Here is a 15,349-nt window from a genome sequence, read left to right on the forward strand (position 1 = left end):
GGACCCTTATTGAATAAGCTTGTAGGGCCCACTTGGGTCATTTCTGCATCAATCTTTTTTGGTCTGTTTGGAAAAGGCACAGTTCAGGCCTTTTCCACGATAATTATTCTCATGCCTGATCCATTAATTTTTTAATTTGCATTAAGGTTGCCTTGTGACAGAGCCACCGCTATCAACAGGAGAAATTTAAAATGCAGTTTGGATAAGGTTGTGTGTGGCTACGTTGATTTTTTAACTTTCCTTACTATGGTGTGTTCAAACAAAAGAATTGAACATATCGGTATTGTAGCCATGTGGCATGCAAAAATCTTGCATATAATTAGAGGTCTTGCTCTGTCAAGAAACTTTCTAAACCTGGTGATAATTGGGGAGTTTGAAAAAAAGAGACAATTTGGTGATATAAAAGGACATAACTTTGAAATATTACAGCTTTTTTCTTCCTTTCCCTTCTTTCCTGCCCCAATGTTTATTTTCAAGTTCGGGTTGGATGGGGCTTGGAGCAGCCTGGGACAGTGGAAGGTGTCCCTGCCCATGGCAGGGGTGGGATTGGATGGGCTTTAGGGTCTCTTCCAACCCAAACCCTTCTATGAGTCTATGATCTCTTTTTGATTTAGATACTCCTTTTAAACTGCTTGATTTATAAACATGCATATGAAAAACCAAATCCATAAGTTTTTCTCTTTATTCCTTTCTTCCCAGGAGTGCCACTGAATTTGTACACAGCAGAGGAGAGCAGGAATGAAATGGAATCATTAAACTGTGAAAAATGGAAATATTGTAACAAAATAAAGCTGACAAAAGACTAATTTCAGCAATACAGGTTTTAAAAGTGTGTTGGGCTTTAGAAGCACCTGTTTCATGGATTGAGGATGGATCATGGAATGGTTTGAGTTTGAGGGGACCTTAAGGACCATCCCATTCCCAGTGCCACCCCTGCCACGGGCAGGGACACCTCCCACTGTCCCAGGCTGCTCCCAGCCCCAATGTCCAGCCTGGCCTCGGGCACTGCCAGGGATCCAGGGGCAGCCCCAGCTGCTCTGGGCAAACAGAATAGTGGATGAATAAAGTAACTCAGGTTATGAGTTTGAGGGGGTTAAAAAGACACATGTGGTTAAATGTCTCTCAAAAAGGTGGTAGAAAAGAGAAGAAACGGACAGCAGTTGCCTAAAGAAATGGCTAAAGGTCCTTTCTGTCTATTTTTAATTTTTAAATTTTTTATTTTTTGTGTCCTTCATAGGTTTGAAAGTAGAAATAGGTGTATTTAAGATGAGATTTGATGTTGACAATCCCAGCTGTTTGCTCCAGACTGGGAGCTTCACTTAACCAGGGTAATTTGAGAACACCAGATAAATCTGGAAGAACAGAAAAAAGACCCAACAATTTCCCTCCCTGAAAATCAGAAATTTCCCATTTGCAGGTGGAAAAAGGATGGCTACTTCTCTTTCTTACTCCCTGGGATATTCTTTTCTCCAGCTAATCTTTTACTGCCAAGCAGGAGGAAGGAGAAGCATCAGTGTTAACAAGAGTTAGGTTGGGTTTTTGAAGCTCCAGGTGTTTGGTGCAGCCCACCAAACTCTGTGGGAGCCGCAGGTCCCCGGTGTTTCTGGAAAAACAGCTCCTGGTTGGTTTTTATGGGGAATGTGTGGTAATATTATCCATTAAAGTTGATTCTGGTGCCATCGTACAGAGGTGGTGTCATAAATAGAAATCTGGCTGTCGGAATTTGGATGAAACTCCAAACTGAATTTTCCTTTTGCTTTGCTTTGCTCCTTTTGTTTACTTCATGACTTTTTTATAGCTTCTAGTTGAGGTTTTATGGTATTTTTGGGCATTTTTACATGCTCAAATACGTGGAAATTTATAAATAAATAAAGCAATTCTGGAATTGAAAAGCACGATGATATGAATCACCTGGCTGTGAAAAAGGTAAGTAATCAAAAACTTGTTTTGCCTCTCTCTGTCTGGGGTATAATTTCAAAATGTTTAAAAAACATTATTTTTTATTTTTTATTTTTTTTAACTGGGGCTCATCTAAGTAGCGGAGCAGGAGGGAGAAGCATTAGAATATTGGTCACATAAATAGGCAGAAGGAATGGAAAATTAAAGTGCTGGATGTCAGCAGGAGAGTGATAAGAGAGCCCACGTCTCTGTAGTTGGGGTTTGTAGCTCCTAAAGGCAGCAGGTAGATAAAGGAACACATGGAACCAGGAGCAGGTCCCTGTGGGACTGCAGATGACATTGTAACAGATGACTCCAGATGACAATGTAAGAGGAGGAATGGGGAGAAATTATATTAACAAACTGTAGTCGATGGTTATAATAAGATTTGAACTGCTGAATAACTGAACCTGAAAGACCAACATATTTTTCAAGATGGTTTAGAAGGATCCCACGATTGAGTGTGTCAAAAGCTGCAATTATGTCAAGAAGTATTACAAAGGATGGATTCCCAACATCAGCTACAATAAGTGTATTATTACAAATCCTGATGAGCAGAGGCAGGAAAAAAACCAACCCCTGAAAACAAAACCGCAGTGAAAGTTTTGTAATGAATTACATCCTTAAAATAGAGGCTTTATGGGTCTTCATCTCTCCTAATAGGGATAGAAAAAAGCAGATTTAAATCTGCTTTACTGATTACTGGAACATATGGGGGTTAAAAAAGTCCATTTAATACAGTTATTTTTTTAGAGTTTCAGATAGTCCTGGTGGATGATAATACCTTCACAATATTTTCAATAGGGGAACTTAGCAGAGAAAAGGTTTTTATTCTCAGATATTGGCTCCAAGGGCTGTGCTGTTGGATAAAGGTTTTGTTTCCCAAATTGTAAGACTGAGAGTGAATCACATGAAACTATGGATTATTTCTGCTGTTGTTGTGGGAAGAGGTTCTATAATAAGTCTATCAGTTTTCTGGCATAAATTTGTCAGGGGAATAAATGTGTCTAATACATATTTTTGATGATTGATAATAGTTTTCCAAGTCTGCTAAATAAGGAAGTAAGACATTTTCTTTCTATGTTTAAATGATGGGGAAAATAGCCTGGGTGTTATAAAAGAGCAAAAATATTATTTGTTCAGAGGGTTTGGAAGTTCTGAAAATTTAGTGAAATTTCTAGTTTTTTGCATAAGGACAACACTGTGCTGAGTATTAGTAACTAATTTTTTCTTTTTCTGACTCACACTTGCCATGTGCAAAAATTCAGTTGCTCAAACACAAAGTCTCCATAACTCTATTCCCAAACTAAAATAGAAAAGCCAATTCTGGAACATCAGAAATCCAAGATTCAGGTCTTGGGGTGTTTTTCCAGGCCTAACTGGGACTTCAAATCCCATTGTCCACATTGCTGGGTTTGCTGTTTCTCCCCCACACCTTCCAGTGAGGAGTGAGGGAAAAGTCCTTTGGGGGTCTAAATGCATGAATAAGGATAGAAGTAAGGAATGGTTTTGTTTTGAAACCCTTTGGTGGGATATCCAGAAGCAATTTAACACCAGGCTGGTGGAAATGCTTTAATGACAAATGGAAGGTGGGAAAGTGATCACAGAATCACAAAAAACCATTGTGGTTGGGAAAGACCTCCAAGATCATCCAGCTCAACCTTCAACCAGCAGCACCACCATGTTCACCATCACCATGTCCCAAGTGCCAAACACCTGCGGGCAGTTTGTATCTTTAAATACCATCAGAATTCTTGCTTTATTTGAACCCAAATTTATCATTTATCTTGGTCCCCCTTTCACCTCTTTTGCCTGAAAATTTCTTTCTGCTGAACTTTCAGTTTTGAAAGCCTGCAGTACGTGAAGCAGCTAAATAAATAGAATTTGCAAGAGCACTGGATGAAAAAAATCTATCTTAATTAGATGCTTATTGAAACTGAGCACAAACTGCATATGAAACATGATTTCAAAATAAATATTTTTTATATTTATAGATACTCAGTAATATATGTATCTATTGCCAATGTCATGCACAGCTTTTGGGGAACAAATGGGAAAATGGAGATTGCTGCTGACCTTGGAGCTTTTCTAAAATAAGTGTCTCAGATGATTGTAAAAATCTATAGTAGAGTCATTTTGCAGCAGCACAAAACTTTTTGTTCATTGAACTTTGTGTGCAAAGAAGGATGGTGAACAGGAGGGGGAACATCTCCTGCACAGATCCAGGGTTGTGTTGTTTGCAGCCCTTTATTTTTGTCATTGGTGTCCTGTTTTATGAAGCAAGAATCTTTTTCTTACTGTCTGATGTGATGGGATACACAGTATAACATTCAGTGTTGAATTCCAAGACTAGGTGTTCATATATTTGTCATCTATGTTCTTATCTTGTGAAGAACCTTACAGGAGGGAAAAGCCTGAAAACTTAATATTTTACACTTTAGAAAGGCCCATTTCTGATGTGGGGGAAGAGAAACTGAGTGGAAATAAAAAAATTAATATCTGAAAAATGGCAAAATGCTGTAAAGGAAAAACGGGCAGATGAACCTTGTGAAATTTTATCTTCATGGATTTGGCAGACGGACCACTTGGAGGGTATGGAATTGGCTGAGTGGCCACGCTCAAAGGATTGTGGTGAATGTCTTGATGTCCAAGTGGGGACCAAGTGGTGTCCTTGGGGGTCAGGACTGGGACCAGTGCTGTTTGACACCTCTGTTGGTGACATGGGCAGTGGGATTGATGCACCTTCAACCAGTTTGCCAGTGACAGTGAGCTGTGTGGAGGGAAGGGATGGGGCATCCAGAGGGACCTGGACAGGCTGGATCTCAGGAAGGTCAATAAGGCCAAGTGCAAGGTCCTACAGCTGGATCAGAGCAACTCCAAGCCCAAACAGGCTGGGAGGAGACTGGACAGAGAGCAGTGCTGAGGAGAAGGACTTGGGAGTGTTTGTGGATGAGAAATTCAACATGAGCCAATACTATGCACTTGCAACCCAAAAGCCAAATGTACCCTGGGCTGCAGCAGAGTAAGTGTGGCCAGCAGGTCAGTGGGGATGATTCTTCTCCTCTACTCTGTCTTCATGAGACCCCACCTGGAGGACTGCATCCAGCTCTGGACCCCAACAGAAGAAAGGACCTGTTGGAGGAGGTCAGAGGAGGCCGTGAAGATGATCAGGGTGTGCAAGACAGGCTGAATACTCCACTCCCACTTTGCTCTCCTGCAGCTGGAGTACTGTGCCTCATCCCAAAATGCAAAATGCTTAAATAAAGTTGTGGAGGTGCTCCTGGAGTCAAGTATCAGACAGAGCCAAGCAGAGATAGAATCCTGGGTGGGGACACTCTCCAAATCCCTCCTGAGGGCTCCTTCCAGGGGCTACCTCTGGGTGCTTGGGCTTCCCTTCTCCTCTGCTCCATGCTCTCACTCCCAGGAATACACCAGAGAGACAAAGAGCCTTTCATGAATGCAAATTTCAGGACAAGTTATTATTTTTTACTTTCATGGAATTAAAAAAAAAAAAAATGCTGGAACAGCTTGGCTTCCCCACAAATCTCCTACTAACCCTTGCACTCAATTATTCTTCGTGACCTTCTGGTGCCCTGTGCCATGAATTGTACCTTGAGGTTATGAAATAGGTCTTGGAGTAGTTCTCAGCCACTCTTATACGGCCTTTGTGTTCTCAGCCTTCAGACGTTGTTGATTTGAATTTGAAACTTCTTTCCTGCATATTGTCTTGATCTGATAGATCTTTTGCTTTTAAGGCTGAGCTTTAATTTGTTTAATCTGGCATACTCTTAATTATACGAGCTGTAAATTTTATTGTATGGTAAAGGCCTGAAACACACACATAAAGCTGCAGTGCCAAGGTACGATTGATGAACGGGACTGTCTTGCTCTCGGGTGTGACAGCAACGTGCACTGGGGAACATGGGGGTGTCTGGGAAGAAAATTCCAGTGCTGAACCACTGTCCTACAAAATTTTGTGAACCTGTGGAGTTAATTTGTGAATCCACACAGTGAAATTTGCAATTCCCACCAATGGTTGGATTAAATGGGGCTTCTCTTGTTCTTGCCAAGAAGGTTTAAGAAACATTAAGTGGGACAGGGTAAGATAAATTAAAAAAAAAAAAATGGAAATGGCTGAAATGTCTTCCTGATGTCTCTCTGGGAGATAAACTTCATCCCCCTTGTCAGTTATGATTACAGTGTTTCTCTTGCCAGGACTGGGGCTGGGCCACGATTCATCCGTCAGTATCGGCTCTGCGGATTCTGCCGCCGTGAAAATGGGAACAGCAGCGGCGCTGGCAGAGATGGAAACACGCTGGAGCAACGAGTGAGGACACACAATTATTTCATTATTCATGCGTGGGATCTCAGGAGACTCACGATGAAATTTCAGCTTCAGAAACACCAGCTTTTTTTTTTCCTGGTGAGCCAAAGAAATTGCTCTGCTGGCTTAGCTGGTGGATTAATCCAGCCAGGCGGTGTTGGACACAGTTAGGTCAGGAGGAGGCAACCACATGAAAGGTTTTTAATTCAAAGCAGGACATGGGGCCATGCTTTGCACCCCAAGAGATGTTGTGGTACCACTTCTGAAGCACTGAGATGGAGCTCTGGGCAGTTCTCTGCATTATACACACAGCCTGCTCTTCCCTTTATCCATAGAATCATGGGATCATTTAGGTTGGAAAATACCTCTAAGATACTGAGTCCAACAATTCACCTCATACTGCCAGCTCCGCCACTAAACCATGGCCCCAGGAGCCACATCTACATATATTTTAATTCCCTTCATGAATGGTGACTCCATCACTGCTGTGGGCAGCCTGTGCCACGGCTGGACAATGCTTTCCAGGAAGAAATTTTTCCTAATCTTCAACCTAAACCTCCCCTGGCCCAGCCTGAGGCCGTTCCCTCTCCTCCTGTCCCTGTTCCCTGGGAGCAGAGCCCGACCCCCCCGGCTGCCCCCTCCTGTCAGGGACTTGTGCAGAGCCACAGGGTCCCCCCTGAGCCTCCTTTGCTCCAGCCTGAGCCCCTTTCCCAGCTCCCTCAGCCGCTCCTGGGGCTCCAGACCCTTCCCATCTCCATTCCCTGTCCTGGACACATTCCAGCAGCTCATTCCAGGCAGTGGCAGGAATCACTAGTGCCTGAAGTTTCCAAAGGGCTGGTCGTTGTTAGAGGTCCCTGGGGAGATGCAGAGGAAGGGGAATATCTGTGTAGTTTCCACTTCCCCATCTCTTCCTACATCTTTGTTTAGGGGGCTGCTGAAAGCAGTGCCAAGTCTCGCTTGCCATGTGTGTAACTTCGGCCACACGCTGCCTTTCATCAGGAGCTCTGGGTAGCAGGCCCAGATAGTCAGCAGTCATCTGTTACCTCCAGATAAATCTGGGACAGTTTGTTAAGTGACTGATGCCTTTTGCTAAGTCTTCTAAGTATGATTAATGTGCAGAAATGTCTGGTCGGGCGATAGGTAAATAGGGAACACAGAGGCACTGTGCCCCAGCCTGTTTGTGCATGTCCATCCGTGTGCTTTGATCAGAGGGAAAAGTTGTAGGAGCTGCTGATAGCCCAAACCACTGCCTAAGAGAAACCAGGCACACTAAAGGGATATCAGAGTCCCAAATCTGAGAGTTGTACAAAAACCCAAAACTCCCCTCCTAGAGAAAGTAAAACTCCAGCCTTGGAGACTGAAGAGGCTGAAAAATGTGACTCATTCTATAAAAACTTGTTCAATTCAAAGGAGGTACCTTCATATCTCCTGCAATTACACAGTTTAGGGAATCTGATCTGTGACTTCTTAATGGCAAGAGATGGGAATACCATCGTAGCTATGATCCAAAAAATCAGTAAAATAAGTGTTGTTTTCTTTGCTTTAAAGACTAATTATTTGTATGCTATATGGGGTTCTTCAGCATATCCTGCTGATTTTAATAGTGTGGTGTTGGGGGTAGGAGACCATGTTGAGGTAGAAGACCCTATCTGGCTTCCTGGACCATTTTTTGGGGAACAGAGTTGCATTTATGGAAGAAATTGCTCTTCACTCAGCCCAGAGTTCAACACATACATAGCGACTTGAAGACAACTGATTTCTCAGTACTCACATTGCCTTGGCGCTTTTGAGTACTTTGCTCTTTAAGTGTGTGTGGGCAAGTTCAGGTTACCTGTCTCTGAAGGCTCTCTGTGCTCCTCTGGGCTAATTTAGTTCACCCACGGCAAATTAATTACTCTCCAGCCTGCTATTTATTTCCATGTGCACAACAGAGAAGTATCACACAGATAGGCAGATCTACAACTTGCCAGCTGACATTATTGCTGACCTGACAGGTAGGGGCTCAGCTTCTGGGCGTCCTGGAGTCCTGCATGTCCACAACTCACTTCACAGCCAGCAGTTCTCTGAGGACTTGCTGCTTCCAGGAGCTGCTCACTACCATAAAGCTGAGCCCATCCCACACCAAAAGCAGTGGAAAAGTCCTGTGGATGCTTTCCTGAAATACATCTTGCTTCTGTCTGAAGGGTTCAAGCCACTTGTGATCTCATGCTGCATGTTTGAACCACCAGGGGACATGTCTGTGACTTAAAGAAATGGGTCACACGCGTGCTGGGGGATGTGTCTGACAGAAACTTGAGCTCAGCAAATCCCCCAAATAAGCAGAGGATGTAAAATTGTTCGGGCCAGTTGTGGTTTTCCAGATAACCCTTCAATTTGACATCCTGTATAAGGGCTAACATACTGCTGGCTGCTGCTGCTGGAGCTTTGTTCCGAAACCAGCCATCGTTATTGTATTTTCTTGCATATCTTTAGAAAAGGATGAAAATATTTCACTGCAAACGAGAAAGGAAAAAAAAAAAATCAACCAGTAAACTTGTGTACAGTGAGATAAAAATCAGTGTTTCATTACTTATTTATTTATTCATTTATTTAAAAATCTTTAACCAGAAAAATTCATTAAGATGCAATATCTCATGTACAATGATGGCCTAGGGACAGTAGATGGATTAAAAAATGTAAATACTATTGGGTCTAATGTGCGTACCATTAACACAAATATGATATTAATGTAAAAGTTTCTGAGAGTACAAACTTGGCTTTAACTCTTTAAATACGTGTTTAAAATAGGGCAGAATGGTGGTAAGATTTGGCAGATGAGAGATGCAGTAAACAAGTGTGTCTCAAAAGAGGCAAAATGTCAGCAAAATAATTGCCTAGAAGTACTTCATAGCAATTAATTCATTTGTATTTAATTAAAAGGAGTCATAACGATTGGCTGCTGTATAAAAGCCCCTTAGCTCTGGAGTCTTCTATGCCTTTCCTTAGTTTTCTGGGGCTGGATATTGTTAGCCTTTTTGAATAATTCAACCCAGATCTATTTCCTAAACAGAAAATCTATCTTGGAGTTATTCCCTTTTCTGCAGGGAAGCAGCAATAAACAGTAGCTTTGTGCACCTTATAAATGACAATGAGGGAGACAAGGGCTGGGATTTCAAAAAGCACTTGAAACCAAAAATGTTGGGGGTTCCTACATCAGGGAGGTGCTTCTGAAGGTGGAGGGTGGGCAGTGGCCTGGCCACTGCTATAAAGTCCTGGCAGAAGTGCAGCCAGGACATCCAAGCTCCTCTAACCTTTCCTCTGGGGTAGGGAGGGTGGTTCAGTGCTGGATAATGAAAATGGCAGCTTTGGATTTATCCAGTTTTCCCTGTCTGGAGTTAGAATAAGCTCCTGGTTTAAAGTAAATGATGCTGAGTCAGGTGGCCAAATGACTTTGTTCAGGGTTTTATCTGTGGTTATTTTTATTGTTTATTGTTTCGTTATATCATTTCCTAGCTGACTCACAAAATCTGAAACCCTGCCGTGCTTTTGTACTCTTCAGTGTATATAAATTAACAAAGTTTGTTATTAAACAATCACTAAATAACATATTAACTTCCATCAGATGGGCCACAAGATTTCTGCTGCTTCCAAACCCCTGGAGACATTCAGCACTGTGGTGGTAAAACGGCTGACCTGGGGACAAAGTGTGATTTTAAGAATAAAACATGAAGAATATGGAGCTGTTCCTAGGTAGATGTCACCAATTGTGCACATACATATTTTGGGAGGGTCCCAGCCTTAGAATTTTTACCAGCAAATCATTATGACCAGGAAAATGTTCATCATTTGAATGTAAATACAAGGGGGCAGAAATGTTAGTGCAGCAAACTGTTATTGTGGGTCAGGCCTTCCGAAGTGTAGGCTAACCTTCCATCACAAATGTTAAAAACAAGATATTTTGAGGGGAATATTGCCATGATTTCTTCCATTAATTACAGATCTCCCAGTGGTTTGGTTGCTGCTGTCCATAGGCCCATTGGCTCCTCCCGGCCTTTGGCATCACCCACAGATAACATTTGCCAAGGGAGTAGGGCTAGAGGCATCTGAACATCACCCAGAGGAGTGTGAGTGGCAGGAGTCTGTCTGGGGGGTATCCAGCTCCTTGGGATGCCTGTGCACTGGGAGGAGTTTCCCATGTGAATTTATGATTGCCATACCTTCTCCCTGTTTTTGGCCTCCCCAAAGAGGGAAGCTCACTCTTGTCCTGCCTGGTGGTGGGGAAGGGTTAAGCCCTGTCAGCCCCTCCTCTGCCTGCTGAAGTGCCTTGTTTGCAAAGGATTGATAGAGCACCCTTGAGAGAAAGATTCACATTTTCACTGTTCCGTGTCAGGGAATGAGGTTGTGTGATTTTTGTGTCATTTTGCACTGCCATATTTCTTCCATTAGGAATTCTAATATTTCACAACCTCTGTCAAGGAAACTGCTACTCCGAATGCAGACGGCCAATGCATTCCAGATGGCCTCGTAATCCAGTTCAGGTTTTTCACATACATTATTTCGGTTCCAGCGCGGGTCCAGGCTCGGCTTTGCCAAAGCTGGTTTCATGATTCATTTGCAACTGCAACAAGTTAATCCCAGAGCGAAGAGCTGTGTCCACTTCAGGTGAATTCTTCGTGCCTGCTGGCTCCAGACATTGGCTGGTAAGAGTTCCTTCCAAAAGAGCAATTTATATTCAGCATCCTGGTGCCAAATTCTTCCTCTCCATATCCATGGCCCATGGATCAAGGAGATGTTTCTAAAACAAGGGTTCCTTAATTTATGAACTGTGTTAGCTCGCCAGTGAAACGGGTCCAGATCAATGAATGCATTTTAAAGCATCAAGGAAAATATTTAAAAGGGGAAAGCCCAATGAGCTATGCACATAGAATATTAAAATTTAAAATAATTCTATGGGTTGAATCGTGATTAGTGCTCAACTTCATTAATTCTCAGCCCAACAGCATAAACAGTAACAAACAAGCAAAGAGTGACTTTATGCAGGTTCATCGGGGTCAGCCTTGTTCTCCATTTGTTTCCTTCTATATTTGTTTTGGTTTTCTTTTCATGGATCCTTTGCACTGCGTTGCTTTACACCATTGTTTGTTTGGGAATTTCCGTAAGGCTGTGCTGAATATTAAATACAATTTTCTATTTACATTTTGATAGTGAAACGTCTTCCTAAACATTGCCCTAGTTCTGCCCATCTGTTGTCCCGTTATCACAGCCGTGGAGAAGCCCAGCTCGAGGCAGAGCTGTCTCCATCCTTTTTGGTCTTCTTTTGTCTCTGGCACATTTGGCTCCATCACACCAACTGAACTGAAATGATATTTCCTACGCACTGTTCGACACTTATGTGGACTCAGCATCTTAATTGCTGCTAGTGTGAATCATCTAAAGCTGGTGCATAATTTCTCGAGACATTTATAGGAGATCTACAGTAGACATTTACTCGAAATAACGAAAATAAAGAAATCCATAAATCCCATGAAACTTTCCCCTACTTCATTTTAAGTTGTTTATACAAGGAACTTCAAGTTGTAATAACACTTTTTGGCCTTTGTTTGATTGGAAATTTCTATTAAACTGTTATGAGAAAATAACTTTATGCTTGGGGTTTTATGTTTCAATTTGATTAACAACAGGCTTTTACAAGGACTCGAGTGCTGCTGCCTACACCGAACGCATCCAGCGTTATTGCACTGCCTGCTTGGTTGTATGGAGTGGACTTTATCAAGAAAATTATATTTCCTGCCTGTGACATTTTGGAAACGTATTGTATGTCATATCCCTGTCTTAAACGCTGTTAGTGCGAATCATCTGACTCTGGTTTATAATCTTTGGACTGTATTTATTGCAGACCGTTGCTCTGTAGTGTTCTAAATTTCCTGCTTATGATGCAATGGCAAAAGTCATTAAACATTAGCAGTAATAGTATTTTCACTGTAATAAAGTGTTAATTACTTCCACATGTTAATCGAGTTGGGGGGGTAGAGAGATTTTTGCTATTGTTACTGTGCCTAAAATAATTTCCATGTGATAATTTTCCAGGATATCAAAAACTGAATAATTATGCACTAATTAAGAAAGTAGAGCCTGCTCTGGAGTTAAGACTGCATTAATTTTAATGTTTTTACAGTCCTTTAATTGGGGAGAGGGCTGTAAATTGTGAGCTGACGCAGTCCCGCCGTACGCGGGCCTGCCTTCGCAATCTGCCTCCTCTCCACCGCAACCCAAGGTCAACACAAGTTTGCAAAATCCCTCTGCTCTTCGTACAAAATGTATTGGTGCTGAAGCGTGCATCTATCACTCTGACAAGCATTTAACTCTCCAAGAGCACATGCTCTCACTTCTTAAATTATTAATTGCATTAAATACATTTTCATATCGCGGGCTGTTTGCTACAAACTGTTCCCGAGCACGGAGAGGTGCTCCCTCCCCCCCCCCCCAGGATGAGACACTTGGCTGTTGTTCCAGCTGCGAAGGGCTTTGGTTTTGGGATTCCAAAAATTGCTGAAAAAGTCACCCTTGCAAAGTCTTTTATTTTTTTAATGTTGATCAGTTGGCTTTGCTTTGCCTCCTCTCTTTTGTTCCACGCTAATGTCTGTAAGTCCATATTGTTTGGGTTTGTTTATACCTTTGCACTTATCAGCTCGTGCAGTTTTCCAGGGTATTCTCCCTGTCACACCATTATCACAGGCAATGGCATCATCATCCGCTTCATTATCATCTCTGGGTCATTCCAGCCCGGAATGGCTTCGTGTTACAACTAAAAGGAGGAATCTGGCAAATGGATCATATTATCTCCCTCTCTCACTCCAGCATTTGAATGCATTATGCACAACGCACTCTTTATATTAACAGGCTTCATGACCTTTGCCTGTAACATGTTTATTTTAGCAGGACTTGCTGGTGCTGCTGGAGTTCTGCTCCTGCCAGCTCCCGGCGCTATTGTGAGCCCTGTGTTTATACCTCGCTCGTGCCAAGTCAGCTCCCAGACTGCAGAGGGAATGGTAAGGCCCAGGTGGGAGAGTGGAGCTGGGGAGGTAGCTCATGTTCCTGCCTGCCTGGGAAAGAGGGAATCCCTGGGGCACCATCCCGTGGGCTGCTCCCAGGCCTGCCCTGGGCAGTGGTGGGACCCTCCTGCAGTCACCGTGCAGGCTCAGACCTGGGGGTGTCGAGGGCTTCTTGATAGCAGAACATAAAGGTTCCCTGGATCAGTGTTTGCTGTTAACTCTTGAAATATCATGGCTTTATTCTAGTAAGAGCACTAAGGTTACTCCTTGGAACTTCAGGGTACTTCAGGTAATGGATAAGAAAGGGATTCACATTGTTTTAAAGCAAAAATTGCTTTTATGAAGAAGAAATCAGGGGAAAGTCTTCTGGGGATGTTTTGGGGGTGGCTCCCCAGATTAGGATGTGGTCAGAAACCAGGAAGCATTTTTACCCACTGCAAGGATGAACCTCCAGCAGAATTTGACATTTCCCTGTGACCCTGAGCTCACATTTGGAAGTTTGAATTTCTGACCTTGGTCTTGTTTTGCCTTCTCTTTATTTCCATTTAGTATTTAAGGAAAGCACCTCAGGCATTAAGAGAAAAATTGGAATAATTTACCAGCATGTCTGTGTTTACTTGGTTTACTTGGTTTACTTGGTTTACTTGAACTTTACTCATAGTTTAATTACAGCTGTACTTAAAGATACTTGTAAAGCAATAGGAAACTTCACTTCTTTAACATTTGAGGGTACAAGCACAGGTAGATCTGAGCACGACTGGGAATGGGATCCCATCTCCATCTGACCTTTCCTTGAGTTCTCATTGGATAAACCCTCTCTAGGGCTCCTTTTAAAATTTCCCCAATTTCCTGCTTTTATGCATTTACTATTAACAGTATTTTAATGGCATTAGTGGTGCCAAAACCAAGGTGGGGCAACCCTTCAAAGAAGTGGGTGTAAATTCTCTGAAGATGGGCATAAATGCATCACCTTGAGTCCCCTCCATGTCATTCCAACAATAAATACTGAGGAGATGGTGGACACTTGCCAGTGCTGCAGGACAAAGCGATTTCCAGACAATTTCAGAGGCATTTCTAAGGTGTGTTTATGCATTTTGATGCATTTCCCTTCATCCTGCATCCTAATGAGGGCATACACCAGCCAGGATTTGCTCTGCAGGATGAGCTGGACGTCAGGACACAGGAGCAATGGAAAACTTGTGGATGGAATTGCAGCCCCAAGTGCAGATTTTTTAGCTGCTTTTGAAGAGTATTTCTAACATCATTTTAATGGCACATTCCTTCGAGGCAACATAAAGGACATTGTGCTGCAGTTGGTGTTTTTATCACGTCTGTTCAATAGCTCAGGTGGAAGAAATCATATTTTTCAATGCCCAGCATGCTTCAGTCCAGTTGGAAAACTCTGGAACATCTCTGCAGAGATCACTCTACCTGCTGTTAAAGAGGGAAAGATCGCAGGAAAGTTAACTAAGACAAATTGTAGAAAGGCCAAGAGAAACATTTTTCACCCAACTTACTTTTTTTTTCCTCACTTTCTTCTGCTCCAGTTTCTCTATTACCATTGCATTAATTAGAAATTTAGGTAAATGACATAAGTGCCCTAATTTTTTATTTCTGCCAGGAGAACAATTAGGCCATTAGAAGTAACAAATGGTCTGGACTCATGTTGCCTGTTGAAAATTTCAAGCTGCATTATTTCTGACATGAAAAAAACCCCAACAAATAATAGTTGTTTTGGCCCATTTTTACCATAAGCAATGTCAGCTTTAGCAGAATCACTGTACCATTGGCTGGGGTTTTTTTCCCCTATTGTCATGGCTCATTAAAGTGCGCTGACTCTTGTGGATTCCCATTTCCTTTAGGTAAATAGTTATTTACATGAACTGCGACATTTTTCTTTGGTGACAATTTCTAATTGTTCAGGCAACCAAGGGTGATATATTAACCACTCTGAAGAAAGCTTCATCTATGAAATAAATTACTTGGAATTAACTATCCTTTCAAAAGAGGCAAAATTTCCAAATGGACAAATTAGACCCTTCTTAGCCACATATGG

Source organism: Corvus moneduloides, chromosome 8 (genome assembly GCF_009650955.1).
Source record: "Corvus moneduloides isolate bCorMon1 chromosome 8, bCorMon1.pri, whole genome shotgun sequence".
Lineage (NCBI taxonomy): Eukaryota > Metazoa > Chordata > Aves > Passeriformes > Corvidae > Corvus > Corvus moneduloides.